Below are 8835 nucleotides of genomic sequence, written 5' to 3'. Positions count from 1 at the left end.
GTAATGTCTCCAATGTTTTGGTTTTATTCTTTACTGTTTTGTTCAATTTTATTATAACTGATGATATAGGCAATTCTTTTTAAGATAGCAAGAGGCAGTATGGTAACCATTGTTGATCACCTAGTATTTTGTTTTTACATTATCTATTATGTTCATCCTTTTGATTTGACTGACTCTGTTCTGTTATGTCACATTTGGTTTTACTCTCTTCAAAAAAAAGTAATAAAAACTGTGGGAGTAATAAGACCCAAAATGTGTAATTCTCATTGTACAAAAGAAAGGAAAAGAAAGTGCTCTTATAAGGAAGGGAAAGAATATAACTAAATATATATTTAAGTGTATAAGATAGATAACCATATTACTGAGTTTTGTTGGATCATTGAACAAAACTGTTTCCAGTCTCACTGTTTGAAAGCCCACTTTATATGCTTTAATTTTGTAACTTGAACAACTATTTCTAAGATAACAATATGTAATCTATTAACTAGTGATTTCCTATTGTTTATTTTTTCTGAAATTCTGTATAACTTGTACCTTATTTCTGTTTTTTTCTTTTTCTCCTTAATAAAAAAAAGATGATATTAAACCAGCATTGGATATTATGATGTCTTCTTTTCTTCAAAATTGCTGTTCGTACCATGACAGACAATAAAACCAAACCCAGAATAAAATCATTCCAATTAATGAATCAAAACAATATAAGACTTCAAAGTAATCTAATGAGGAATCATGATTATCACATACTTTTGTGTATTTTTATCATTTCTTACACTAGGGAAAATATTCGGTATTTGTACATGTGAGTTTGATTTATTTCGCTTATGAGTATGATCTCAAGATGTGTCCATTTATTTATAAATATCTCAATGTGATCATTTTTATAGCTGAGTACTACTTCATTGTATAAAAATACCACAACTTTTTTATTCATTCCTCAGTTGATGGACACTTAGGTTATTTCTCAGGTCTGGTTATGACAAATTGTGCTGCTATAAATATGGGTGCACATATATCACTGTGGTATGATGCTTTCAGTTCTTTTGGGAATATGCCTAGAAGTGGAATAGCTGGAACAAATGGGATTTCCAATACCAGGTTTTTGAGAAATCTCCAAACTGACCTCCACAATAATTGCATCAGTCTACATTCCCACCAACAGTGAAGGAGCATTCCTTTTTCCCCACAGCCTCTCCAGGATTTGTTGGTGGTGGTTTTCTTGATCCTGGCCATTCCTTCAGGAGTGAGATGGAATCTCAGTGTAGTTTTAATTTGCATTTCTCTAATGAGTAATGATGATGAAGATTTTTTCATGTATTTATTGGCCATTTGTATTTCTTCATCTGAGAAGTGTGTATACATCTCAGATTCCCATTTCTGGATTGGATCTGAGAATTTTGGGGGTCTGACTTTTTAAAATTCTTTATATGTTTTAGACAGAAGTCTTTTGTCTGGGGAACAGTTCTAAGATTTTTTCCCAGTTCGTGGGTTTTATTTCACTATGCAGTAGATTTCCTTTGATGTGCAGAAACTTTTTAATAAGAGGTAATCCAATTACAGATTCTGGGAAGTATTTCCTGTTCATAAATTCTCTAAGTACTCCTATGTTTTCAAGGCTTTTACACAATTTGTCTTCCAATAGATTTACTCTTTCTGTTTTAATATTCAGGTCTTTGATCCATTTAGATTTTATTTTAATACATGGTGATAGGCAATGGGTCTAGTTTTAGTTTTCAGCATATGAAAAGCCAATTTTTCCAACAACATTTATTAAAGAGACTGTCGTTCTTCCAGTGAACGTGTTTGGCCCCTTTAACAATTATAAGGTGGTTGAGTGTATTTGTAGTTGTGGTTGTATCTTCTAATCTATTCCATTGATCTGGGGCTCTGTTTGATTCCAGTACCATGTTGATTTTATTACAGTTGCTTTGTAGTATAACTTCAAGTCAGGGATTGTGAGGCCTCCTACCTTGCCTTTGCTGCTTAGAACTATTTTTGTTATTCTAGGTCTCTTCTCACTCCAGATGAATTTAAGGAATGATTTGTGTAGATCTATGAAGTATGTGGATAGTATTTTTATCGGGATTGCATTGAATCTGCATAACAGTTTTTGGAAAATGGCCATTTTCACAATATTTATTCTTCCTATCCATGAGCAAGGGATGTCTTTCCATTTTCTGAGATCAACTTCAATTTCTTTCTTCAGTGTATGATAATTTTCCATGTATAGGTCTTTCACTTCTTGTGGGAGGGTAATTCCTAAATATTTCATTTTTTTGGTTGCTAGTGTGAAGGGTGTGGCTTCTCTTATTTCTCTCTCAGTGATTTTGTTGTTAGTATATAGGAGTGCTATTCATTTTTGAGTACTGACTTTGCATCCAGCTACACTGATGAATTTATTTATTATATTTAAGAGTCTTTCAATGGAGTTTTGGGGGTCTTCTATGTAGTGTATCATGTCATCTGCAAATGATGATACTTTAACTTCTTTTCCTATCTTTATTCCTTTTATTTCTCTTTCTTGTCTAATTGCTTTGGCAAGTACTTCCATTACTATTTAGATAGGAGTGATGATAAGGGATATCCTTATCTTGTGTCTGATTTTAAAGTAAAGGCCTTCAATTTTCGGCCATTTAGTATGATACGGGCTGTAGGTTTGTCATAGATGGCCTTTATTATGTTGAGGTAAAGACCATCTATTCCAATTTTCTGCAACGTTCTTGTCATAAATGAATGTTGTACCTTGTCAAAAGCTTTTTCTGCATCTATAGAGATGATCATGTGATTCTTACTTTTGACTCTATTGATATAGTGGATTATATTTATTTATTTATGTATGTTGGACCATCCCTGCATACCTGGGATGAATCCTACTTGACCATGGTGTATAATCTTCTTGATGATTTGCTACATCCTCTTCGCCAATATTTTATTGAGGATTTTTGCATCCATGTTCATTAGAGAGATTGGTCTGTAGTTCTCTTTTTTAGTTGGGTTTTTCACAGGTTTTGGTACTAGAGTAATATTTGCTTCCAGGAATGACTTAGGAAGGATTGCTTCCCTTTTGATTTCATTGAAGAGTTTGAGGAATGTAAGCATTAAGTCTTCTTTGTACTTCTTGTAGAATTCTGCCGTGAATCTGTCTGGGCCTGGGCTCTTCTTTGTAGGTAAAGATTTAATTACAATTTCAATTTCATTAATAGAAATTGGGTTATTCCACAGTTTTAAATCTTCTTGAGCTAGCTTTGGTACTTCATATGTTTCTAGGAATCTCTATTTCTTCTCTGTTATTGAACCTATGAGAGTAGAAGTCTTTGAAATAGTTGTTGATGATCTTCTGTATTTCTATAGAATCTGTAGTGATTTTGCCTTTTCATTCCTTATTGCATGAATTTGAGCTTTTTCCTCCCTTTTACTAATAAAGTTGGCTAGGGACTTACCAATTTTATTTGTTCTTTCAAAGAACCAAGTTTTTGATTCATTGATTCTTTGGATTGTTTTCTTAGTCTCTACTGTTTTAATTTCTGCTCTGATTTTTTATAATTCCCTCTCTTCTTTTGGCTTTGGGCTTGACTTGCTCTTCTTTATCTAGATGTTTGAGGTGTAACATCAGGTTATTTATTTATATTAATTCTGTTTTCCAAATATGGGAACTCAGTGCAATGAATTTTCCTCTGAGGTCAGCTTTCATTGCATCCCACAGATTCTGGTAAGTTGTATTTGTATTTTCTTTTACTTGTAGGTATTTTTAAATTTCTTCTTTAATTTCCTCTGTAACCCACTGATTACTCAAGAGTATGTCATTCAGTTTCCCTGTGTTTGTGGGATTTTTACAGTATCTTATATCTTTAATTTCTAGTTTCATGACCCTATGATCCAATAACATGCAAGGGATAATTAAAACTCTTTTGCATTATTTAAATATGTTCTGTGGTCTATTTTAGAGAATGACCATGTACTGCTGAGAAGAATGCGTATTCTGATGTTGTTGGATGGAACACTCTGCATATGTCTACAAGTCCATTTGTTCACAGGTGTGATTCAGTTCTGTTATTTTTTTTGCTGATTTTCTGTCTGGTTGATCTGTCCCTTGGTGTCGATGGTATGTCAAGGTATCCTGTTATAGTTGTGTTACTGCTAATTTGGTTTTTCATTTCTGTTAATACTTGTTTTATATAACTGAGTGCTCTGGAATTTGGTGCATATATATTTAAGATTGTTATCTTTTCCTTTTGAAGTTTTCCCCTAACCAGTACGTAATGACCTTCTTTATCTCTTCTGATCATTATTGGTTTGAAGCTTACATCGTCTTCAAACAGAATAACTACCCCCCACTTTGGGGGGGGCTCTTGTTGCATAAAATATTGTTTTCCATCCTTTGACTTTGAGGCTGTAAGTATCCTTATGGGTTAGATGGGTTTCTTGTAGACAGCATATGGTTGGATGTTGTTTCTTGATCCATTGTGCCTGTATGTTTCTCTTAATTGGTGAATTGAGATCATTTATATTAATGGTTATAGCTGTTATGTGTTGGTTTATTATTGACATGTTATCTTTCTGGTGTTGCATTTTTATCATTCTGTTCTGTTTAGTTGTCTGCTTTGCTTAGTGATTTTTCCAAAGTGGGTTGGCTTGGTGGTCATGAAGTTCTTCAGCTGTTCTTTGTCATGGGAGTATCTTATTTCTCCATCAATTTTGAAGGACAGTTTTACAGGGTACATCAGTCTAGGTTGGGAATCATTTTCCTTTAAGATCTGGAATACTTCACTCCATGCTGTTCTTTACTTTATTGTTTGTGCTGAGAAGTCTACTGTGATTCTCATAGGTTTTCCTTTATAAGTGATCTGTCTTTTCTTTTGGACAGCTTTAAATATTTTATTCTTATGTTGGATTTCTTGGCTGGGGATTATTATATGTCTGGGTGTAGTTTTATTTTGGTTATGGTTATTTGGTGTTTTATATGCTTCACTAATCCTGATATCAGTTTCCAATCTCATGCTTGGGAAATTTTCAGCTATTACTTCTCTAAATATCCTCTTGACATCCTTTATATTGTCCCCTTCTTTTTCATTTATCCATATCAGTCTTATGTTATATTTCTTTGCATCATCTTGCAGCCGTTGAATTGTTATTTCCTGATTCCTTGTTATTTTTAAAAAATCTTTCCTTTCCTGTTCACTCACTGCAGTCTGGTCTTTGAGGTCTGAAGTTCTATCTTCACCTTCTCAGAGGTGGTTTTTACAACTTTTAATGGAATTTTTGATTTCCTATGTATGTCTTTGCATCTGCTTAAGTATTCTGTTTGTTTCTTGTATTGTTCATCCAGGGATCCTACCTTTTTTTCTAGTTCCTCCAGTTTTTTAATTGTGTCTTCTTTAGATATGTTTAGCATCTCTTTCATTTTTTTTTCATTTCTTCTTTTACCTGGAAGATTATTTCTAGTGTGAATGCCTTTAAAGCTTCCTGGAGTTTCTTCTTTTAGTTCAGTTGCTAATATATCTGATATTTCAGGTACATGGCATATATTTTCTTCTATGTACATAGCTCCTAAGGTAATTTGGGATGGGATGGAGTTTTGAGATTGTAATTTGCTCTTTCATTTTGTCATTTTCCTATATTTCTGTGTTTCAAGTGTTATTCCAAGGTTTCCCCAGAGCCTGTTGGAAATCCTCTTCTATGCCCTCAGCTCCTGGGACTCTTGCCACCCAGTTCCCCAAATTGAGAGAGGGTCACTGGGGGTCGGGCAGACTGGCTCAAGACCTGCCGAGCTGGGCCAGTGCAACAGGAAGCCATGAAGTTCCCTGTCCAGGGCCAAGCAAGTATCCCAAATTAGCTGGGCTTGGGGGATGGTACGGAGACACTCATCCCAGGCCGCCCAGCCTCTGGAACCAATGGCACTGGCAGGCCCAGAACTCCAGAGTCCACCAAGCCCAGCAGGGAGCAGCAAGATCTGTTGTGATCATTCTTTATAGCTGAGTAGTACTCCATTGTTATAGTCTAACATTTGTAACCTGCATTCTCTCATAAGGAAGACATGCATTTTCTGAGCCTTTGGATTTCATGAGCTATTCAAAAAGGAGAAAGCCAGTTGCAGTTGTGGAATGGATAGTGTGATATAGAGAAAGAAATCTCTAAAATAAGAAGGTCCTAAATTAAACCTTAATTCTGCATTCAGAAACTAACACATCATATCAAAATGGTCAAGAATAAAAAAGTAATATGATCATATCCATTCACTCTGAGAAGCATTTACCAAAGGCTAACACTCATTCACAAGTAGAACTGTTGAATACATAGGTGGAGAGGCTAATTTCCTCAACTTGATAAAGTACATTACAAGTATCCTATAGGTAATCTCAAACACCTTGGTGAGAAGTGATATTTTCCTCTTATTTAGAGTCAAGACTACTGTGTCTTACCAACTAATTCAAAAACACAAGAAAAAAATAACATTCATACAGTTCAGGAAGGAAGAAGTTACACTATCTTTACTCATAGATGACATGGTTCTCTGTGCAGAGGCCCCCCCCCCCGAAATCTACAAAAAGTCTCCTGGACCCCAAAACTAAAAATAGCAAAGTCTCAGAATACAGGGTCAGTACACAAAAGTCATTTACTCTTACTTAATTTATAACTTTAGTGCATTCTCGGATTTTTCTGTGGACTCAGTGAGCATAAAACATCGAATAATTTGAAGTTAAAATATGTATGAGAGAGTAAAATATGTATGGGAGACAGGGTCCATCAATATTCTCTCTATAAGAAATACAATTAACCAGAAAGTGAGTTTATAAACTGAAAGTCAAAGACAAGAAACCAATGCTGTATGTGACAGGGAACCAGATAAAAGTGAGGGTAGCTTGTCCATCAGCTGCAGATTGGTTAGAAAGCCATGATTCTTTTATAGTTGTTAGCCTAGATATTTCTAAGATATATCTCCCAGATGTTAGAACTAAATAATTAAGATATTGTGGCTGTGGCAGAGATAAATTGACCAGTGGATGAGAATAAAGCCCAGAAGCAGGACAGGCATGTGTTATCTGCTATGCGACAGAGGTGGCATACCATGTCCTGGAGCAAAAACAAGCCACATTCAACACATGGAACTCAAAAAAATGGTTATCCATATGTTAAAAGATAAAATTGGAATCTAGCTCCTGATATATAAAAAATCCAAATAAGAATTTGCATATCAAATGCAAAGGTTTAAAATTTATTTATTTTTTATTTTGAAGAGAATAAAATAAAATATGACTAAACAAAATGGAGTCCATCAAAACAAAAGGATAGACATAGTTCATGATGTAAAAACAAAATACAAAGTGAAAAACAGTGGTTACCATAATGCCTCTTGTTATCTTCAAAAGAATTGCTCATATCATCAGGTATAATCAAATTGAACAAAGCAGTACAGAACAAAACCAATAAAAACAAACATTGGAGACATCAAGGGACTTCAAAAGAAGATAATAGTAAACCAAAATGGCTATCCTAGTGAATCTTATTGTCTTCAAACCAGTTGCCTATACCTTCACACGATACTATCAAAGCAGAATCGAATAATGTCAAAACAAAACAGTGAAAGAAATGTAGGGCTTCAAATCACGTTAATAGGAAATCAAAAATGGTTACCATAATGTATTCTACTATCTTTGGAATAGCTGCCCATGCCATCAAATCGAATACGAATAGACAAACTGGAACACAATAAAACCAAACTAAACAGAACAATGAAAACAATATGGGTTTCAAATCATGATAAAAGATAAATAATGGCCACTGTCTTCCCTTTTTAGACAATTCCTCCACTTCCACTTTCACAGAGTGCACTGTACACATTGTATCCCACTAACGCCTTTAGTTTTTAAATTAGGGAGGCAACCTGCTATTCACCTAAGTTGTCTGAAGGTTTTGCCCCTCAGCATTATCTCAAGTTGTATCCATTTACATAGGACAGCCTCAAGGATTTCTTTCTTTGTAGCTGTGCAGTTTTCCATTGTATAAAAGGGTCATGGCTTTCTAACCAATCTTCAGTTGATGGGCAAGCTATCCCCATTTTAATCTGGTTCCCTGTCACATACAGCATTGTTTTCTTGTTTTTGATTTTCAGTCTATAAACTCACTTTCTGGTTAATTGTATTTCTTATATAGAGCATATTGATGGGCGCTATCTCCTGATCTACTCTGCCTGTGTTTCTTTTATTGGTGGATAAAGGCCATTCATATTAGTGATTATCGCCAACCTTCTCTGCCTTATCTCTGCCATGTTATTTTTCTGTCATTGGATGTTTACTCTCCCTCTTCATTCCACTATCTGCCCTGTTCAGTGAGCCCCCTCTGCTGCTGATCCTGAAATGATGGTCTTTTCTCTCTCTCTCTCTCTCTCTCTCTCTCTCTCTCTCTCTCTCTCTCTCTCTCATTCATCTGTGTTTTTTGTAGGGTTCGATTGGTGGTCATGAACTCCCCCAGTTCCTGTTTGTCATAGAAGTATCTTGTTTTTCCATTAATTTTGTGAGATAGTTTTTCAGGCTGCATCAATCTGGGTTGGAGGTTATTTTCTTTCAGGACTTGAAATACTTCACTCCAAGCCCTTCTTAACTTGATTGATTCTGTCAAGAAGGCTGTCACAGTTTTGATGTGTTTTCCTTTATAGGTGACCTATTTCTTTTCTCTGACAGCTTTTAATATTCTGTTCTTGTGTTGATTTTCTGGGATCTTGAGTATTATATGTTTGGGTGCAGATCTATTTTGGTTATAGCTGGCTGGAGTTCTGTATGCCTCATTTATCTGAATATCATTTCCTTTTTATATGCTTGGGAAATTTTCTTTCATTATTTC

The sequence above is a fragment of the Cavia porcellus genome, unplaced genomic scaffold (genome assembly GCF_034190915.1).
Source record: "Cavia porcellus strain 051 isolate PalLab524CR breed Dunkin Hartley unplaced genomic scaffold, mCavPor4.1 scaffold_9, whole genome shotgun sequence".
Classification (NCBI taxonomy): domain Eukaryota; kingdom Metazoa; phylum Chordata; class Mammalia; order Rodentia; family Caviidae; genus Cavia; species Cavia porcellus.
The sequence above is the reverse complement of the archived record's forward strand: the minus strand, read 5'-3'. Positions refer to the sequence as shown.